At 38.6% G+C, this 23,449-nt stretch overlaps 1 protein-coding gene across 1 annotated transcript in view; it reads left to right on the plus strand.

The window, feature by feature from the left end:
• The window catches only part of RFC3 (replication factor C subunit 3), a 147,246-nt gene that overhangs the window by 55,741 nt on the left and 68,056 nt on the right, over window positions 1–23,449 (plus strand). The window lies entirely within an intron of this gene.

Below are 23,449 nucleotides of genomic sequence, written 5' to 3' on the forward strand. Positions count from 1 at the left end.
TGACTTCACTGTGGCTTATTATTATACCAGAAATTTCTGTTGGGCAAAAGGACAGAGAAGACATCCATGGAGTGTCTGAGAAGTGAGATCATAACTTTGATACATCTTTAAAACGTTTTAGGGTAACAAACTGACAGAGGATATGTTTAACTTTTGGTTTTGCAAAGGGACATGAAAGCAGGCACTCTAGATTCTGGTGCCTTGAATCTTGGGTCCACCGTTTACTCATGATGAGACTTTGAACAAGACCCTTCACCCTCTTTTGCTCCATCTCCTCATCTTTAGACCAGGCCCCTGTTGTTGATGATGAGGGTAAATAGGATAGTCTATGTGATGTGCTCAGTTCATGGCTCACAGGAAATGCTCCGGTAACTGCCTGAAATAATTACTTTGAGGCGGTCAAAGTCCTTTAAAAATGTTTATTCATTTTAATCAGAGGTAGTCTTCCTTTAAGCATCTTTCCTCTTTAAATAGTCTAAGATTCTGAAGTTGTAGATTATTATTTTGGGGATGAATAGACTTGTCCGTCAAAATTTAATGCTTTTGTATATAAAAATTTTCACTCAAATTCTAATCTCTCTATAAAACTTTAATGTTATTGCTCTTTCTCTGCAACATTTTCAAAGCATCCTACTTTGGGAATAACTTTATGCGCCATCATCCTCTTCTGGACCACACATAAAGAGAGAAGTTGCATGCTAATTATGATTATTCCATAATGAAATGAGCTAAATAACAACATGCCATCATTCTATTCTACCACACACTAACTAATCATAGCTCAAGTATTAACAAACTCAACTGTGACAGCAGAGGCAGCGTGATGGGGACACTGGGCCAGCAATGCCACTAACTAGATGGGTGCTTCTTTTTGTTTGTTTTTTTTGTTGTTGTTTTTTGGGACAGAGTCTCACTCTGTTATCCAGGCTGGAGTGCAGTGGTGCAATCTCGGCTAACTGCAAGCTCCGCCTTCCAGGTTCCAGCGATTCTCCTGCCTCAGCCTCCTGTGTAGCTGGGATTACAGGCATGCGCCACCACGCCTGGCTAATTTTTTGTATTTTTATTGGAGATGGGGTTTCACCACATTGGCCAAGCTGGTCTCAAACTTCTGACCTCGGGTGATCCACCTGCCTTGGCCTCCCAAAGTTGTGGGATTAAAGGCGTGAGCCACCATGCCCGGCCACTAGCTGGGTGCTTCCTCTCCAAACTATCTGCTTTCTCCTTCCATCTGAGCTCTATGATTGGAAGTAGGCTGTAAATCCAACTGAGAATGATTCAGGCCATGAGGAAATATATACCTGGAAAATGACCCCCCAGATGGTAAACCTAAATAAAATCCTTTGCTCCATAATGGAAGTAGACAAGGCAATTGGCTTGTCTGGTTTAAGTGCCTCACTTCTGTTTAGAGCCATATATTCAGGTTGATTCCCTTCCAACTATTTCTCCTGCTTTGTGTTAACTAACCATGGGAAACATTGAACTTGGAGATAGGATCCCATTTTTATTTTAATGTTATCCAGTGCATGGAGTAAGGATCTTGAAAGTCCACCTGTGCTTTTGGTATTGAAAATGCAGCAGCGGATTAAGATTTACCCGGCGTCTTCCAAAAGGCCACAAGATGGGGATGTTACTCCATACACTTAGATCTTTTCATTCATTCTACAAATAATTATTGAGCACCTACTATGTGCCTGGCATTGTGCCACGCTTTGGTAATACAGTGATGAATAAAACAAACCTTACTAATGGAGGTTATGGAGTCTCATAGAGAAGGCAGATGTTTGAAGGTGGATTTATTAGCATACTTACTACTGCGATGACAAAAATAGAGGGGGTCATAGGGTGCATAGTAGGGAACCAAAAGCCAGTTTGGGGAGGGCCTGGAGAGAACTCATGGAAGATTCCCTAAAGGAAACAATATGTAAGCTGAGACCTGCAGAATGACGAAGCATTACCCAGGAGTAGCTATAATCTAGGCAGAGGAGTGGCATGCCCAGAGACCCAGCAGGGAAAGCAAACTTGGTCCTTTAAATAAACTGAAAAATGTTAAACTTTTCATTTAACTTTTCAGAAGCCTATGAGTAGACAATGGTAAAGAGTTGAGGCTGGGCCAAACCAAGAAGGGACTTGAAGGCCACATAACAATCCTTAGGACAGTGGTAAGGCGAGTCCTCTTTCACTCACTTGCCTACTTGAAAGGTCTTTCTTACCCTCCTCCAACCAGCATGATCCCAATTCACCTCAGGTTTCAAGGCTCAGGGGCCCTCTAGGAAATGGGCACTGATCCACCAAGCCTGGGTTAGGAGCCTCTCCTGGGGGTGCCGTTGCATGTTATATGTTCCCCGTCAATCACTGATGGAGCAACTGTCACAGACGGGACGTGGGCTCAGCTGACAGGTTTGAGTCCTGCTTTTTGGCTTGGTGGCCTTGGGCAGATTCCTGGCCTCAGTTTCCTGAAGCTAATCATAGCAGCCCTCTGAGAGGGTTTTGTGAAACAACTTGAAAGTGTTTAGTATATTGCTGGGCACATAGTATGTGTTTCATAAATGTTAGCTATTGATTTTGATTATCCTAAGCGTTAACTACTGATATCCGTTATCCTGGATTGCAGCTTCTTAATCACTTGTCTGCTTCTCCTATTGTATCCAAAGATTCTTGAAGACAGGGACCTTATTTTATTTTATTATTTCAGTTCCCACTCCTACCACCATGCCTGGAGTAAAGGAAGTTTTGATCAATAGTTACCCAATAAATGAGCATACTCAGCATATTCAGACAGTTTAAACAATTAGCTCCCAGGTGATACAGCTGAAGATACAGCTGCTATAGAAGCGCTTCCGTGGTCTGTCCTGTCAGGGAACTGGCAGATGGGATCTCCCTGACGGCAAAAAGCACCCCTGAGTCAATTTTAATATCCTCACTTTATTTTTCAAAGTTTTTGTTGACAATCCTTATTTTAATCAATGTTCATTGCTTTCTGAATTTGAGTGGTTTTATGAAACTCACTTAATCTGAAAAACTTTAACTCAGTGAGAGTATTCATATTTTTATCTTAATCCATTTTAAGTAATTTAGAAACGTGTTTAGTAGTATATAAATTCCCTTTTACTTGAATTTTAGAAAACTGAGCCATAGATAGTTTATTTAAATTAATATAATCACTTAGACATTTGGGAACAATGTGACTAGCAATTTATTTTAGAATTTCTAACACATGAGAAGGTATTGAACTGACCTCCAAAAATGTGTACATTTTGTCGTAGTTGAACGAGCATGGGATTATAAATGAGAGGTTGGAATCTACTCTTGGGTTTGCCTTAAATAAGCTTTGCAGCATTGGGAAGTCGATTTTCTTTTATGAACCTCTATCTTATCTCTGAACTTGGCCAGATCGAGCTAGATTTCAGCTAATGTTCTCTCTGAGCTCCCAAATCCCATGGTTTGCTCTCTTTCTGTTCAGATGATAAACCAGTGCTCTTTTCGCAAAAAAGCCTGGTGTCTATATAAATGCAGTGGATGAAAAGCAGACACTGATTTCTTTTTTCACTATAACACTTTTATTGCAATTTTGCTTTCCTGGGGAGGAGGCAAGATAACAGCTGAAAGCTACTATTTATTGATGGCTTACTAAATCAGGCTAAGTGCTTACATGCATTATCCAATTGGATTCATAGGAACTTCATGATATAGGTAGTATTATTAGCAGCCACATTTTTACCTGTGAGAAGGCTGAGGTTCAGAGAGGTTGAGTGACTTAGCCAAAGTCACACAGCATTAAGGAGTAGAGGTAAGCTGATTATGCGGCCCACTGTCTTAGCCATTATGCTGTATTGACTGTTTCTTATAGAGGGTCTACTCTTTGTCAGGCTCTGTGGTAGGCATTCCACAGACATTCTTTCATTAAATGATCACAGTGCTCCTATGGAGAAAATCTCATTAACTGCATGCATTTTCTTTGTAAGAGCGGTAAGAAATGATAGGACCAAGGTATATTAAGGAGAATTAGAGCTCACAAGCATAAACAGGAAGAACCTGACACTTTGATATGGAAGCTGTTTAAGGAATATGAATGTCATTCTACAGGCTATAGCTTTCCTCTGACTTAGACTGTTTGTCATTATAAAGCCAGCCACTACTTTGTCTGATGTTTTTTTATTCTGGCATTAATAAAAATGAAAAGCTTTTATTATGTTATTACATAGTAGTTTATATAATAAACATTGTATTATGATGGATTATAAACATTTTATAATAGATTATAGTAAAATAAGTTTATATATAATATATAATATATGGCGCTTTGAATTTTTTAAATTCCGAGATTAAAAAGAAAATCAAAAGGTTTTATTATTATATGATATAGTTTATATAATATATGAATATGTTGTTATAATGGATTATAAACATTTCACTATAATGGATTATAATAAGTTTATATTAAATATATTTCTAAATATAGTTTATTACAATATTATATAATATAGGCTATTATAGCCTCTGCCCTCAAGAAATTCAGGTTTCTACTCAGGACTGTGAGATCTTGTCAAGTTAGTAACTTCTCTGACTCTGAGCTTTCCATATCTACAGCTATACCATGAGTGTAATTCCTGCCTGTAGGGCTGTTGTGATTATTAGGGGCAATATATGCATCTGTAACAATGCCAAAAATATATAAGATGCTCAATAAGTAGTAACTGCAGTTATTTTTATTATTGTTCTGTATTATTATTGTTCCTGATCCCACTAGAACTTTTTGATATCAAGGGACGTGTCTTTGTACAGTGATTTTCAGATAACAAGCATACAAAAATATTTTTAAATAAAATAATTTGAGTGATGTCCAGTGGTTATACATCGTTTTCACTGACAGGACTAGTTAGGAGGGACCCCTTACAGTTTCCACAAGAACCCATGAGATTAACGAGCTTTGGAAATGAGCTCTGGAAATGGATGTGAAGTGCGTGTACCTTAAAGGTCAGAGGAGGAGGGATGGTGAGGATTTGGTGATGGGCTGGAAATGGTGAGGGGTGGAAGAGGGAACGATTCAAGGATCACTGAGCTTTCCAACTTGAATGGTTGGGTCAGGAAAAATGTGATGAGGAGCAGGTATGGGGTAGAAAGGAATTCGAATAGTTCAGTTTGGGACATGTTGAGTTTGAGGTGTGTGGTAGGCAGCTGGACACATGCGTCTGAAGAGATGGAATGTAGCGGGTCTCCGAGGCTCTGAGAGTGCACACAGGATGTTCAGAGCTGTTGGCAGGTTCATTCAGAATAGATTTGCTGAAAAAAAACTGACCAAGAAATTGTCTATAATTTCCATACCAGCTTCCATGAGCTTATCTGCTGCTTGGTTTCTTCTGTCATCTGTCAAAACCTTTTCTTTGTTTATTCATTTTTGGCCTTTCCTACTTTTTTCAATTCCATGTTGCATTTTAACATTGGCCTTTAAACCTTCAAGAAAACCCTGTCAGTTCATAATGTGAAAATTTCAGGCAAGCATAAAAGGGGATGAGTGTGTGAATTTTCAGAAGGTTTAGAAGTGATTTCTTAGCACTTATCATTATCATAATCTTTTGGTACATATGAGAACTCTAGGTTGTATTTCAGCATAGGTCCCTATAAATTTCTTCCCATCCCAAATACATTAGACCTAGTTTACTACTTTGATGTGAAATTCAGTGCTTTATTTTCTTATGTTTATTGTCTGCAGAAACACATTAAACCAAAAAAAGACATATGGAGATTAAAAACTCGTCTGATAACATAAATCTCAGTGACTAGACACAATAGAACAATTGTATTATTGCTATTATAAATGAAATTACTCACTAATATAAATTATGAATTTCCTTTTCTAATGTTCTTAAAGATTATATCATTTCCTTGCCCGTTTCCTGAAGCAAAATAGGCTAGCTAATTTTATCCTCAGTCATTTCCAGGCAAACAACTGTACTACATTAGCAACTCTATGCTTGGATACTCAGCTCAAGACCTGCTCTCTGCCTCTGCAAACCTTTCTTCCATTCACTCCCACAAAGTTTTACAAGGCCAATTTTGAAGCTTCAAAGTCTTAGGGGAAAAATAAAAACAAACAAAAACTAAAACAAAAAACTTCCAAGACTTAAAGTATCACTAATACTTTTACAATCTACTTCCCCACAGCTACCAAAATAAAAAAGAAATAAATAAAAAATTAAATAACTAAAAATTACATCAATTATATTGACTTTTAGGAAACCTCTCTATTAGATTCCTATTGCTGCTGGAACAAATTACCAACAAACTTAGCGGTTTAAATCTACATATCGCTTATCTTTACAGTTCTGGAGTGTAGAAGTCTGCGCTGATTTTGAGCTAGAACCAAGGTGTTGGCAGGGTTCTGTTCCTTTTTGGAGACTCTAGGACAGAATCTGTTTTCTTGCCTTTCCCAGCTTCCAGAGATGGCCTGCATTTCTGGGCTCATGGCCCCTTCCATCTTCAGAGCCAGCCATGGCTTAAGTCTTTCGCATATTGCATCACTCTGACACTAACTTTTCTTTTCCCCTTCTCTTCCACTTATAAGGAACCTTGTGATTATATTGGGACTGCCTGGATACTCCAGAACAATCTTTCCCATTCAAGATCAGTTGATTAGCAAACTTGATTCCATCTGCTGCCTCAATTCCCCTTTATCGTGTAATATAAAACCTATTTATAGGTTCTGAGGATTAGGACATAAAATCTTTGGGGCATTGTTATTCTGTCTGACACACTTCTTACCATATTAAACACATATTATGACATATTAATAGTCAGTCTAATATGTTTATATAAAAGACAACAGGATTCTAATATAGTCAAATTTTATGTAATTGTGCTGAAAAGTAACCTAATAAATGTTAAGTGCAGCATTTTGGATGTAAGGTGCCCATTGAGAAATAGAGTACTAAACTTAGGTGACACTATGGTGTGAGGGAGGTAGGAAAGGGTCAGAAAAGATGAATTAGTGAGTCATTGTGGGTGGCTCTAGGCAAGACTATTCGATATAACTTTCTGAGATGATGAGGGCGTTCTATAACTGCACCGTCCAATAAGGTAACTATTAGCTACAGGCTGTTATTGCGCCTCTGATATGTGGCTAGTGCAAACGGGGAACTGAATTTTTAATTTTATTTAAATTTTATTTAATTTAAATCTCAACAGCCACATGGTGCTAGTGGCTACTCTATTGCACAGCACAACTCTAGAATCAAGACCATGGTAGATCAACTCTGAATACCACCTTACATTTTAATTCTCTAAATGGAAAGGTGTATGTATAGTTGTGCACATACAGATGTGCACGCATTATAAGATGTTAGTGGCTGGGCACGGTGGCGCACGCCTGTACTTGGGAGGCAGGGGTGGGCAGATCACAAGGTCAGGAGTTCGAGACCAGCCTGGCCAATATAGTGAAACTCCATCTCTACTAAAAATACAAAAGTTAGCTGGACGTGGTGGTGGGCGCCTGTAGTCCCAGCTACTTGAGAGGCTGAGGAAGGAGAATTGCTTGAATCCAGGAGGCAGAGGTTGCAGTGAGCTGAGATCGTGCCCTTGGACTCCAGCCCAGGTGACAGAGCAAGACTCAGTCTCAAAAACAAACAAACAAAAAAAGATGTTAGTGATAATCAGAACTCTATGGGTTAATATTTACTTTATAATATATGACACTTAAGATAACTGTTTAAACAAAATTTAGTAAGATGTTTCATCTTTGTTATGAAAAATGATATTAACATATTTTTGGGTGGAATTTAATGGTCATTTTGGTTCATGCTGATCAACCAAAGCTACTCCCTCATGGGAAAATAGGGGCTAAATAAGAGTCAATAACTGTTTCAGGTTCTTAGGGCATGAGAATATTCATTCGTTAGTTCAGCAAACATCATTGGCGCTCTAAGTCCATGGCATTGTTGTAGGCTCTGTGATGAGCAAAGATAAAGCACAGTACCTACCCCCAGGATGCTTACACTGCGAGGAGGGATAGAGCTTCATCTTCCTGTCCATCACATTCTTGCATCATTCTGGCTCACCTGAATGTCCCAATGGACCACTCACTTGACTCTCAGGCCTCGCAATTCCTTGACCATCTCATACTCAGACCTTTACTTTCAGTAGGATCCGGCCACTTGTCTCCTCTCGGGGGCTATTTCGAGGGTCTATCATCATCAAGAGTCACTCCATCTTCAAATCACGATATCCTGTTCACAACCTACACCCTCTCGTTCCCTCTGTCCCTGTTCTTGTACCCTCCATGGCTCCAGTTCTCTCAGTCCCGTGCTTTCCTCTGCCCATCAGGCTTTGATGGTTTGTACTTTCTTTCCTTGCTTTTGTTTACCTCCTGACCTTGAACATGTTCTTCTATCTACTTAAATGACCTTCAACTGTCACTTGAATGTTTATCTGCTCAAGCTAAATGCATGGCTAATAGGAGCACTGTGGTATAAAGAGCCCTGAATTTGGACTCAGAAGTCCTGGAGCTCAAATCTCAGTTTGGCCTTTTACTGGCTTGAGGGTTTTTAAAAATAAGTGTAAATTATTTAACCTGTTTGAATCTTAGCTAGCTTCTCTGCAAATTGGGGGGAACTTTTTGTTTTGTTTTCATTTTTTATTTTGAAATAATTTTAGACTACCAAAAAGTTATGAAAGTAGAACAGATAATTTCTTTGTATCCTATTCTCAGCTTCCCCTGATGTTAGCATCTTATGTAAACATAATGCATTATCAAAACCTGGAAACTGGCACAGTATAATATAGTGCTATGAACTAAACTATACACCTAATTCCAATTTCACCTGTTTTTTATGTGCAAACATGTTTGGGAGGGGGTTATATAGTTCTGTAAAACTTTATCGCACGTGTAGATTCATGTAACTTCCACCATAGTCAGGACGCATAACTGCTATGGACTGAATGTTTGTGTCCTCCCAAACCCACCAAATGCATCTGTTGAAGCCCTAATCTCCAGTGTGATGGTGTTTGGAGATGAGGCCTTTGGGATGTGATTAGATTATGAGGGTGGAGTCCTCATGATGGGATTAGTGCCCTTATAAGAAGAGACAGAAAAGGGTTTGCTTCCTCTCTCTGTCTGTCTCTATGCCTGCCGTGTGAGGATACAAACAGGAGGCAGGACCTCACCCAACAGTGGACCTGCTAGCTCCTAGATCTCGAACTTCCCAGCTTCCAGAAATGTGAGAAGTAAATGTTTGTGGTTTAAGCCACCCAATCTTTTGTGTTTTTGTTAAAGCAGCCCTAAGACAGCAACTGTTCCATCACCACAAAGAAACTCCATAAAACTTCTTTTATATTCACACTTTCTTCCCAATCCTGACCTTGAATGACCACTAATCTCTCATCATTCTAATTGTGTCATTTTGAGAATGTTTTATAAGTGGGATCATACAGGATATATTTTGATTTGCTCTTTTCACTTACCACCTTGCCTTTGAGATTCATCCAAGTTGATGTTTGTATCCATTTTTATTCCTTTCTGTTGCTGAGTAGTACCCCATTGCGTGGATGTTCCAGTTTGTTTACACATTCATGCTCTCAAGGACATGTGAGTTACTTCTAACTTTTGGCAACTACATAAAAAGCTGCTGTGAATATTTGTGCACAGGTTTGTGGGCAAATATAACTTTTTGTTTCTCTAAAATAAATACCCAGGCATGTAATTGATGGGTCATGTGTGTTATAATGGAAGTAACTGAGTAACAACCAACTATATACCTTAAAATGACCCTGCAAAAATATTGGAACTCTGTGAAGTCAGATTAATTGTATTTTGTAGCATTCCAATCCAGGAGAGAATATGGACATGGAAAATGAAAGAAACTTGAAAATGAGTGTTTAAAATTGCATAATTTTTGTTAGTTTGCTTTTCCCACTTCATTGAAATAATGAAATATTTCTCACCTTTCCTTTAAGGGTTATTAAAATGCCACATCAAAGGCAACATGACAGACCCTTGAGGTGATGGAACTGTTTTGCATCTTGATTGTGGTGGTAGCTACATTAACCTATATATAACTAAAATTACACACACACATACACACACACAAACACAGACACGTAAAACAATTGGGGGAATCTGAATGAGGCTGAAGGATCATATCACTATCAATATCCTGGTTGTGACATTGTGCTATAGTTATGTGAGCTATTACCATTGGGAGAAATAGGTAAAGGGTACATGGATCTCTGTATTATTTTTTAACAGTGGAATGAGAAGTTACCATTTCAAAAATAAAAAGTTATGTTTAAAAAAGCTACATGGACACATATGAGGGAACAATACACACTGAGGCCTTTCAGAGCGTGAAGAGTGGGAGGAGAGAGAAGATCAGGAAAACGACACTAATGGGTACTAGGCTTAATACCTGGGTGATGAAATAATCTGTGTAACAAATCCACATGACACACGTTTACATATGTAACAAACCTGCACTTGTACCCCTGAACTTAAAAGTAAAAAAAAAAGCCACCTCCACCATTTGCTTTATTTCTGGGGTTTGTCACCAATGTGTAGCCTTTGAATAATCTCTGAATATTCAGAGTGCATATGGCACAGTCAGAAAGCTCAACTGCATATCCTGAAACATCATTTATTGAGCAACTACACAAATGGATAATTAGCATGATCAAAATGTACTGAACCACCTATAACGCGGAAACCTGACATTCCACCCCTTGTTCAGCTCACTGTTTTCAAGGATACACGATAGCATCTTAGGCAAACTCTATTCTCGACCTCTCCCATTCTTTAGATGCATGCTATAGAGTTCTACTTGATTGGGTTCTGCGCTGACCAAAGTGTGCTTGCTTTGGAGAAATTTTATATTCACTTGTCTAATAGCTAATTCTTCAAGTTGGGAAATGAGGTCAGGTAAACATTTAGCCACAATCCTGAATTATAGCTATAGACACTGGGAGCTGTTTAGAATCTAGCCTGATTTAGAAGAGCAGTCTTTGAAAGCCCCAGAATGAAGTGACCCAGTTATTCTCATTTCTACTATGTCTTCAAATGCACTGTCTTCTGAATTGTCTCTGACTGTCAGAAATATGCTGGAGATGAACTGTGTAAGGGTACCAACCCTGTTTTGTTCATAAAGCATTTCTCCCAGCAATCCATCCAGCTGAACCTTGTAATTACATCCAGAGCCCGCTCACCATGGCGACAGCGGCCACTCTATCGAATATTAAATCTATTGATCTTGAGCACAGAGTCCATCTCAGTTTTCAAATGGCCCGTGCAGTCTCTTTCCCCAGGGCTGAAGTATATCTGAGCTTCTTATGGGTTTCCAAAGGCTCATCTTATCTCTTGGCACAATATGTTCTTTTGACTTGCTCGTGATTTTGTTATTTCATGTGGACAGATGCAGACCAGAGGAAAGAAAAAGAGAAAGGAGTCCAAGGAATGTATAGTTCTTGCTTTTCAAGATCAACTTTTCCTATGCTCCGTTGCTCTCATACCCAGGTCATTTCCTGAACTCCTCGACCTCTTAGTGTGAGAGCCAACTCTTTTATTTCTCTCAGGCACTGCACCGTGCTGGGAAGAGGCACAGTGGGCTCCTGAAACAAAGACTGCCTATTGAACGGAGCTACCTTTGAGCCTATAATGAAAAATGCCCACAAAGTTGATTAGTCGGCCTTGGGCTGCACTAGTCAGTTTGAAACATGGCAGAATTTAACTCTATGTTATATTATCAAACTGCATTCTAGTGTATGGAATTCTATCATGGTATCACATTGTATTATCACATCATAGAATAATATCATACTATGAAAATATAAATATTTGAGACATCATAGGAAAAAAACTTGATCTAATAGTCAGAGTACCATGAACCAATTCCAGGCTTTCTTTAAAAAAAAAAAAAACTGCATAATTTTAAGGAGTACAAGTACAGTTTTGTTACATGCATATACTGCATAGTGATAAAGTCTGGGCTTTTACTGTAACCATCACCTGGATAATGTACATTATACACATTAAGTAATTTCTCAGCCCTTACCCCCTCCTCCCCTCCCAGCCATCTAGGTTTCATTATTTAATTATTTGCTAGCTGTGTTGCTTAACTTTAACTCCTTCTTGGCCCACCTCTGCAAATAAAAATTAAGTATAATTATACTGATCTCAGAGGTGTCTTGATAGAATAAAACAGGATGTTTAGCTGAAGCATACTACTCTTGAGAAAGTAAAAGGAAAAATAATTATCTACTAGAAATTATTAACACTCAAGTGCAGTTTTAGAAGAAACAGACAAAATAACCTTAGTGTTTGTCAGAATGTTTGGTTCTGGAGACCAAAAGTCATAATCCCTTTTTAACCTTTAAATAGTCTGGAGTCACTGTGAGTTGCCTACCCCAGAGCTCCACCAGCCATCTTTTTCCTTCTAGTAGACACTGAGTCACACAATTGAGATTAAAGATATTATTTACTTGCTTTTCCATTCTCTCTTGCAACTAGTGATGGTCATATGATAACTGCTGGCCAATGAGACATACAGGTAGATTTTCTGGGTGACTGCCATGGAGGACTTTTTCTCCCTTAAAAAAAAAAGCTTAAAAAAGACATTCAAGGAGAGTCTTCTCAACTGCCTGACTCTCTTCTTGTAATTGCATGTGGTAAACCTGAGACTTCAGAAATCGCCTTTTGACCACAGGGTGATAAGCCCAAGGATAGAAGCTGCATGTTGAGGACAGAAGTGAAATGATGGAAAAAGCCGCGTAGACATAGCCACATGCCTGAACTACCCTAGAACCACTTTTTTCTAGATTTTAAGAAAATGAAACCGGACCAGACACGGTGGCTCACGCCTGTAATCCCAGCACTTTGGGAGGCCGAGGTGGGAGGATCACAAGGTCAGGAGACTGAGACCATCCAGGCTAACATGGCGAAACCCTGTCTCTACTAAAAATACAAAAAATTAGCCGGTCGTGGTGGTGGGCACCTGTAGTCCCAACTACTCGGGAGGCCAAGGCAGGAGAATCGCTTGAACCTGGGAGGGCGGAGGTTGCAGTGAGCCACTGCACTCCAGCCTGGGCGACAGAGCAAGACTCCATCTGAAAAAAGAAAAAAAAAAAAAGAAAAAAAACCCATCATTATTTCAGCCACTTTCTGTAGTATCCAGTTTTCTTGCATCTGAAAGCATCCTTTTTTTTTTCAATTTTATTATTATTATACTTTAAGTTTTAGGGTACATGTGCACAATCTGCAGGTTAGTTACCTATGTATACATGTGCCATGCTGGTGCGCTGCACCCATTAACTCATCATTTAGCATTAGGTATCTCTCCTAAAGCTATCCCTCCCCCCTCCCCCCACCCCACAACAGTCCCCAGAGTGTGATGTTCCCCTTCCTGTGTCCATGTGTTCTCATTGTTCAATTCCTACCCATGAGTGAGAATATGCGGTGTTTGGTTTTTTGTTCTTGTGATAGTTTACTGAGAATGATGATTTCCAATTTCATCCATGTCCCTACAAAGGACATGAACTCATCATTTTTTATGGCTGCATAGTATTCCATGGTGTATATGTGCCACATTTTCTTAATCCAGTCTCTCATTGTTGGACATTTGGGTTGGTTCCAAGTCTTTGCTATTGTGAATAGTGCCGCAATAAACATACGTGTGCATGTGTCTTTATAGCAGCATGATTTATAGTCCTTTGGGTATATACCCAGTAATGGGATGGCTGGGTCAAATGGTATTTCTAGTTCTAGATCCCTGAGGAATCACCACACTGACTTCCACAATGGTTGAACTAGTTTACAGTCCCACCAACAGTGTAAAAGTGTTCCTATTTCTCCACATCCTCTCCAGCACCTGTTGTTTCCTGACTTTTTAATGATTGCCATTCTAACAGGTGTGAGATGGTATCTCATTGTGGTTTTGATTTGCATTTCTCTGATGGCCAGTGATGGTGAGCATTTTTTCATGTGTTTTTTGGCTGCATAAATGTCTTCTTTTGAGAAGTGTCTGTTCATGTCCTTTGCCCACTTTTTGATGGTGTTGTTTGTTTTTTTCTTGTAAATTTGTTTGAGTTCATTGTAGATTCTGGATATTAGCCCTTTGTCAGATGAGTAGGTTGCGAAAATTTTCTCCCATTTTGTAGGTTGCCTGTTCACTCTAATGGTAGTTTCTTTTGCTGTGCAGAAGCTCTTTAGTTTAATTAGATGTCAATTTTGGCTTTAGTTGCCATTGCTTTTGGTGTTTTAGACATGAAGTCCTTGCCCATGCCTATCTCCTGAATGGTAATGCCTAGGTTTTCTTCTAGGGTTTTTATGGTTTTAGGTCTAACGTTTAAGTCTTTAATCCATCTTGAATTAATTTTTGTATAAGGTGTAAGGAAGGGATCCAGTTTCAGCTTTCTACATATGGCTAGCCAGTTCTCCCAGCACCATTTATTAAATAGGGAATCCTTTCCCCATTTCTTGTTTTTCTCAGGTTTGTCAAAGATCAGATAGTTGTAGATATGCAGCATTATTTCTGAGGGCTCTGTTCTGTTCCATTGATCGACATCTCTGTTTTGGTACCAGTACCATGCTGTTTTGGTTACTGTAGCCTTGTAGTATAGTTTGAAGTCAGGTAGCGTGATGCCTCCAGCTTTATTCTTTTGGCTTAGGATTGACTTGGTGATGCAGGCTCTTTTTTGGTTCCATATGAACTTTAAAGTAGTTTTTTCCAATTCTGTGAAGAAAGTCATTGGTAGCTTGATGGGGTGAAAGCATCCTAACTGATATACAAAGAGTTTCTTCCGCTGGCACACAAGTTCAGGGGGCACCATTACATACAACGTGAATGGTGCTTCTTGGAGTTTTATAACACAGTGGCCTTGGTTTACTGAACTCTTACTCACCCTTCAAGACTTACCTCACATGGTGCCTCTTCTGGGAAGTCCTCCTAAACAGAGTAGTCACTCCTAGTTAACCACAGTTTCCTGTAATTATATATTGTTATAAAGATTGTAATTTTATAATATATTGAATTGCAGTTAAATATCTATGACTCCATTTCTCAAGTGCGGAAGCCGAGTAGCCACAATGCTGCGTTACTCTATGGATGGATACAATGAATGATATTCCTGTATACAATAGATGCTCACAAACAGTTTCTGGAATAAAATAACTGTTAGTGACAATGAAAGTTTTGTATAGTAAAAATTATCCAGATCTCATATAGCAGATTCCTGGAAAATACTATTTTTCTCCATATGGATTTAGAAAAAAAGATCTGTGATGAAAACATTCATTGATAGCAAATATTTATTTTAAAGAAAATCTTTTTTTTTTTTTTTTTGAGATGGAATCTTGCTCTGTCACCCAGGCTGGAGTACAGTGGCACAAACTCAGCTCACTGCAATCTCCACCTCCCGGGTTCACGCCATTCTCCTGTCTCAGCCTCCTGAGTAGCTGGGACTGCAGGCGCCCGCCACCATGCCTGGCTAATTTTTGTATTTTTAGTAGAGACGGGGTTTCACCGTGTTAGCCAGGATGGTCTCGATCTCCTGACCTTGTGATCCAGCCACCTTGGCCTCCCAAAGTGCTGGGATTACAGGCGTGAGCCACCGCGCCTGGCCCTTTAAAGAAAATCTTAAATTTGTATTACAAGATCATACTTTCTTCATGCCAACTGTTACTTTTCCTGCATTTGTATCTGCAGCTGAAAGACGAGACTGGACTTAGCATGATAACCCAAAGCTTCAGTGATCCAACACATCACTGAACGATGCAGTTATGTTCACTACACTGTGCTTGGTAAGGCAAGAAATAATATACAGATATTTTGAGGAACATTTAGAAATCATAAGCGTTGAACCAACAGGGCTGGGCTAGTTTTTAACCTTTAGTAAGATTTTTTAGCTCAATAACTCCACAGGCTGGTTGATAATTAAAAAATTTGCCAATTGAAAATTTAGTAAACAAATACCCTTTTTAAAAATTTATTTTTAACATTCTCTTTATAGTTGACACATAATAATTGTACATGTTTAGAGGGTAGTGTGATGTGTAAATGCATGTATGCATTGTATAATGATCAAATCAGGGTAGTTGGCATTTTTACCACCTCAAACCTTTATCACTTCTTTGTGCTAATGACTTTCAAAATCCTCTTATCTAGCTATCTTGAAATATGCACAAATTGTTATTAGCTATAATCACCATACTATGTAATAGAGCACCAGAAATTTTTCTTCCTTGCTGACTATAACTTTGCAACCATTGACCACCCTCTCCTCCTATCCCAGGCTTCCTCCAATCCCGAGCCTCTGGTAACCACTATTCTACTCTCTACTGCTATGACAGCAACCTTTTTAGATGCCACATATGAATGAAACCATGCAGTATTTGTCTGCCTGTGCCTGGTTTATTTAAAATGCAGTATATATACACAATATAATATTACTAAGCTATAAAGAAGGATAACATCCTGTCATTTGTGTCAACATGGATGAAGCTGGAGAACAAAGACATTTTGTTAGCCTACTATGGATTAGATTCTTTTTCTGAGTGCTAGGGATATACTGGTGGTCAGTAGGTTCAATGGTCCTGACTTCATGGACCCTATATATTTTATATATGTATCTGTTAGTACGTTGGTGATGATGGAGATAATGACTCTTTATGATCAGGAGCAGCCTTACGACCTCCTGTTAAAGTCTCCGAGGGTGTTGAGGTTCAGTATGTAAACTGTGTGGGGTGGGTAGGGTCCCAGCTTTGACTTGAGGCCTGCATAACCCTTGGTAATGTGTCACCTCAGTAGAACTATTGTGTAGCAAATGATGTTAATTTATGAGTTCAGTCATTTGGCCAGAGCCTACACCAATTTTCCATTTGTGCTGATGATCTAAATTTGGTTCCATGCATGCCCAGAAGCAATATCAGAGCTCATGTATGTGCCATTACTACCCTATATGGGTAGTTCTGCCTTATCTGATAATAGCAATGTTAATCTGACTTCATCAGACTAGAAGGGATTATATCCTAGATACCTCACAATGGTGATTTGGATGCCATCGTATTGACCCAGTGTGATGAAATGAGCAATCGTATTGACCCAGTGTGATGAAATGAGCAAAATAATTGCCCTAAAATGGTTTAGCAGTTTCCCACCTCTCTTCAGAAAATCTATGAATCTTTGGACCCTAATGTTTATTTATCATTTACTATGTTTGTGTCAGGCATTGTGCTGAGCTTAATTACATCATCCCCTTTAAGTTTACTACAAACTCTTAAGATAGGTAATCTTATTGATGATGAAACTGAGATGGTTTCACCATCTTATTGATGATGAACATTGGCTCCAAGAGCTTAGGTTACTTGTCCAAGGTCACACAGCTTGTAGGTGGGCCAGCTGAGATTCAAACTAGGCCAATGGGATTCCTTAATCCATTCCTATTCCTTTTATACCATGCTTTCTTCTAGATATATCAATATGTAAAATTAACCTAATTTTTAAAAAATGCAAATGTCATAGCTAGGAGACAGAATATTATTGGGTATCAATCACATACCTCATGAAATAACATAAACTTTGTGTTACATATAATTTAATTCACTTACAAGGTGGAAAAGGTTATAATTTCCAATAATTTTTATCTTTTTAGTCCTTCTAGGTCATCACTACTTAAAATAACTGAAGACTCCACCACGTTTAGTGGTTGTAAAAAATAAGAAACTAAGCATTTTTACAATCTTGCTTGCTAAGTCTGATATTAAATATACAACTAAGAGTGGCAATGGTATTTTTAAGCATTCATTATGCCCTCAAAATGCTGGCAGAAAATCATAGTAGGAATTCTAATAATAGAAGCAACTCTACCAACCTTGGTTTTAATGCATTCTTTTTATTCATATGCAAGGTTCCCTAAAGGTTTTATCTTGAGGTGTTAACAGGGAAATCTGTCACCAGTAGAGGACTAAATGAAGTCACAAGTCATATAACAAGCAGAGCAGACAAGTAACCTTCACATGGATGCTTAAGAAAATACTGGCAGAAACCCTGATACAATAAATTTGCAAATAACTTGAAGACAAGAAGGTACTTAGTGGATAATGACTAATGTGTCCTACTTAAAATCAAATCCTTTTAAGCTAATCTAATATGGTAGATCAAGGAGAAATGATAGATGTATTTTATCTTAATTGCATCAAATCTTGATTATCTGCATATTACACCCATCAATGAACAACAACAAAAAAAGTGACCTAAGCACACAGCCAACTGGATTATAACAACTATATAATATCAAACATGTGGATGAAAATACCAGATGCTCTATTTCTACAATGTCAAATATATATGTATAGACACATACCACATATAATCACATAAATACATCAAGAATATATATATATTTGCATCATATATAAATGTGCTTAAAGTCCTATGTCCCATATATTAAGAATAAGAATAGTTGTGAAAACTTTCAGACGAATGCAAGGAAAATTAACGAGACATCAGAAAATAATTTCTAGGCACAGAAGTTAAATATAGCAGGACAATTCAACCAGGAAAAAAAACAGATTAGATATAATTTAATAACATTATTCAACTGTCTCTACATAATACCAAAATAACCAAACAATTTGGTCAGATAACTATCCAAGCAAGTCAAATGAATATTTTAAAAATCCAGTAACTCCATCATCATAACAATTCATATCCTGTAAATGTATTGATTTAGCTTTGAGAGATAGCTGAGACATCTGAAATACAGAAATTTGCTGTTCCTTAGGGAGTGTTGCCTTGAATGAAGCAGGTAAGCTAAGCTTAACTAAGACAAAAATTAGAGGAAAGTTGAAGAAAGGATCCAAGAGAGAACATCAAAGGCAGAGCTCCAGGAGCCAGAATAAGGGATGTGGGTCCCTCATATGTTAATAGAAGGTTTCATCCAACTGAAACTGGAGGGCCTTAAGACTTAAAGAAAGGCAGCCTCAGCCTGAAAACATCTTATATCCTTTCTGCTCCAAATAAAACTGTAAGCATTCCAAAGCTGGGTATTGGTGCTGTCTCATTTCTGTTTCCCTACTTCATTCTATCTCTATTTTCTTTTTGATATCCCCATCAGTCTTTCCACTTAAGATTTGTTACCTCACCTCATCCAAACATCTGAGCCTATAATTCTCGAGTTAGTGTTTTTGTGTCTCCCAACTCCCAGCCATTACCACCAATCACACTTTCACTTACGAACATTTTTTCTTTACTTTCAAACCTCAGGCAGTTCCAAAATAGCAGTGTAGAAGCAAGATGACCTCACTCTCCCAGAGAAAACCAAAAACAAATAGACAGCACCAAGATTATCACCAGCAATATCTCAGAACTCAAGTACAAAAAGGAGACAGTCCCTGGGGCCACAGAGAAATGAAAAATCTCTGAGAAGGCTGTAAGGTTATTGAATTTCTATATTGGTAATGCCCCTTCTGTCCAGCACCAAGTGCACAAAGTATTTCCCTCCATTCACAATTTCTACACTCAAAAAAGTGAGATCAAGGTGGACAAGCAGGTTTTCCACCATCTTGGGAGCCTTGGCAGGAGACCTGTCCCTGCCTTAACTCATGGAAAGCACTTCAAATGCCAGAAGGGAGAATATCACTGAGGACAGGCCGAGAGAAGGGAAGGAGGTGGAACTACCATCCCCAGCCCTGGAAACTCTGATCTGTAACTTGAAAAAGGGAGATGCCAAATCAGAGTGGTTGTTCAGCAGCACCACACCATTGGAAGTACATTCCACAGGACCCCTGGGCATGAACCCTTAGCCAGCCTTCCCACACTGCCAGGATATCCCCTTTGGAACCCCCTCTTGGGACAGGTAGCACCCCAATTATTTACTAGAACCTAGGTGAACCTTGGATTAAGGAATCACCAAGAGCCAAAAAGGCAACAACCTAGCACTGAAGAATCTCTCAGAAAATATATCTAATAAAACCAAAAATATCTAGACAAAGAAGACTGAAATAAATAACTAATTCTTTAATACAAAGACATACACATACATTCACAAGAAAAAAACAAAACAAAACAGCAAGCAGGGTACTATGACCTCTTCAATAGACAGAGTAAGGAACCAGTGCCTGACCTCAATGAGAAGGCAATATGTGAGCTCTCTGACCAAGAATTCAAAATAGCAGTTGTAAGGAAACTCAGCAATCTCCAAGATAACACAGAAAATCAATGCAGAAATTTATCAGACTAATTTTATGAAGATTGAAGTAATAATAATAAAAAAGAAACAAAAATTTTGGAACTGAGAAATACATTTGCTGAATTGAAAAATTTATTAGAGGCTCTCAACAGCAGAATGGATCAAGCAGAAGAAAGAATCAGTCACCTCAAAGACAGATTATTTGAAAATATGGTTAGGAGAGAAAAAAGAAAAAAGAATGAAGACCATCTACAGGATATAGAAAATGACATCAAATGACCAAATCTAAGAAATACTGCTGTTCAAGAGGGAGTTCAGCAAGAGCAAGGAGTAGAAAGGTTATTGAAAGGAAAAAAACAAACAAACAAAAAACCCCAACTTTCCAAAGGGCCAAGATGGCAGCTTGGAGGCATTGCTAGTATGTCTCTTCCACTTGGAAAGACAAAAGTGTGTAGAAATTCACACTGTGAACTTTTTCCAATAAGCAACACAGGAACAAACCACAGACCCTTTGAAAGCACCCTACACAATGAGCCAGGTGAAAAACTCTAAGTCCCCAGAGTGTGAGAGGGGGATAAGCTGCCTCTGGGATATAGACCTCCACTGGGTAGCCTGGCAATCCAGGATACGGGGGAGGGCCATAACCCTACCCAGTACTGGAGCTGATTTAGTGAGTGGTGGGGAGTATATGAGAAGGAGTGGCATCAGGATGTGCTTTGCATGCACTTCCAGTTTCCAGTGGGAATGGAGAGAAGTCGTTCCTGATCTTACCTCACAGGAGACCTCGTGGAAGTCTGCCAGCTAACTCAAGTGACAGTCGTAGATTGAGAGAAGCTTCCAACTGTGATTCATGATATAATCTCGAGTGGGGACAAACCCTTGGCCAGAACTGAGGGGCAAGTGGGAAGTGTGCTTCAGCCAAGGGTACAGGAGCTGGATATCCCAGCTTTGTTGGTTGACTGGGAGGAGTGTGGCCTAAAAGCTCCAGTTGCTGTCACCACTAGGAAGGCTTATGGCCTGGGGCAATTTTGGGTTCTGAGTGCAGATTGCCTGGAACCTAGCTAGCTGTTGCTAGTGGAACACTGCAGGTGTTCCTGGATAATCTGGGGGTATCACATTGCCCAACTTCAAATTATATTACAAGGTGAGAATAATCAAAACAGCATGTTACTGCTATAAAAATGAGACATAGACCAATGGAATAGAATAGAGAACCAAGAAATAAAGCCAAATACTTACAACCAACTGATCTTTGACAAAGTATTAAAAAAACATAAATGGGGGAAGGGACACCTATTCAATGAATGGTGAGAACACTGGATAATTCACACGTAGAAGAATGAACTGGACACCTATCTCTCATCGTATACAAAAATCAACTCATGATGGATCAAGGATTTAAATGTAAGACCTGAAACCATAAAAATTCTAGAAGAAAACCTAGGAAAAACACTTCTGGGGCATTGGCCTAGGCAAATGATTCATGATTAGAACCCCAAAAGCCAATGCAACACAAACAAAAATAAATTAATGGGACCTAATTAAACTAAAAAGCTTCTGCCCAGTAAAATAAATAATCATCAAAGTAAACAGACAACCCACAGAGTGGGAGAAAACACTTACAAAGTATATATCTGACAAAGGACTAATATCCAAAATCTATAAGAAACTCAAATCAGCAAAACAAATAATCCCATCAAAAAGTGGTTAGAGTACATGATAGACATTTCTCAAAAGAAGATGTACAAATGGCCAAAAAACGTATAAAAATGCTCAACGTCACTAATCATCAGGGATATGGCGTATTAAAACCAAAGTGGGATACCACCTTACTCCAGCTAGAATGGCCATTATTAGAAAGTCAAAAAACAATAGATGTTGGCATGGATGTGGTAAAAAGGGAACGCTTATACACTGCTAGTGGGAATGTAAATTAGTGTAACCTCTGTGGAAAACAGTGTGGATATTTCTTAAAGGTCTGGATATTTCTCTATTTCTAAAAGTAGATCTACCATTTGATCCAGGAATTCCACTTCTTGATATCTATACAGAGGGACAAAGTCATTATATCATAAAGACAGCTGCACACATATGTTTACTTCAGCACAATTCATAATTGCAAAGACATGGAACCAACCTAAGTGCCCACCAACCAAAGAGTGGATAATGAAAATGTGGTATATGCACACCATAGAATACTACTCAGCCATAAAAACGAACAAAAAATAATGTCGTTTGCAGCAACTTGGATGGAGCTGGGGGCCATTATTCTAAGTGAAGTAACTCAGGAATGGAAAATCAAATACCATATATTCTCACTTATAATTTGGAACTAACCTATGGGTATGCAAAGGCATACACAGTGGTATAATGGACTTTGGAGACTCAGAATGGGGGAGAGTGGGAGTGAAAGGAATAAAAAGCTACATATTGGGTACAAGGTACACTACTCAGGTGACAGGTTCACTTTAATCTCTAACTTCGCCACTGTACAATTTGTCAGCATAACAAAAAAACCACTTGCACCCCAAAAGCTATTGAAACAAAGAAATATATATATATGTATATATATAATTTTAAAAAAGGATTGATTGCAAAAGTTTCTATTCTAATATAAAAAGAAAGTATAAAATAGTTTAAACCAAAACAAAAAGAAAACTTTCCAAATCTTCAAATAGATGTAAATATACAGGTATAAGAACATCAGAGAACACCAAATAGTTTCAACCCAAGTAAGATTATCCCCAGGGCATATAATAGTTAAACTCTCAATGTTCAAAGGCAAAGAGGATACTAAAAGCAGCAAAAGAAAATAAGTAATTTGGTCAGGTTTGGTGGCTCATGCCTGTAATCCTGGCACTTTGGGAGGCCAAGAAGGGTGGATCACTTGAAGTCAGGAATTTGAGACCAGCCTGGCCAACATGGTGAAACCCTGATTCTGCTAAAAATACAAAAAGTAGCTAGGAGTGGTGGTCCCCAGTTACTTGGGAGGCTGAGGCACGAAAATCACCTGAACTCAGGAGGCAGAGGTTGCAGTGAGCTGAGATTGCACTGCTGCACTCCAGCCTGGGCAACAGAGTAAGACTTTGTCTCAAAAAAAAAAAAAAAAAAAAAGCAAGTAACATATAAAGAGGCTCTAGCCTCTTTTTGTCTAGCAACAGATTTCTCAATGGAAACTATATAGGCCAACAGGGAGTGAAACTGCATTTTAAAGTGCTGAATGAAAAAAACCTCTCATCCAAAAATACTGTATCTAGCAAAGCTATCCTTCAAATATGCAAGAGAG

The sequence above is a fragment of the Pan troglodytes genome, chromosome 14 (genome assembly GCF_028858775.2).
Source record: "Pan troglodytes isolate AG18354 chromosome 14, NHGRI_mPanTro3-v2.0_pri, whole genome shotgun sequence".
Taxonomy (NCBI): Eukaryota; Metazoa; Chordata; class Mammalia; order Primates; family Hominidae; genus Pan; species Pan troglodytes.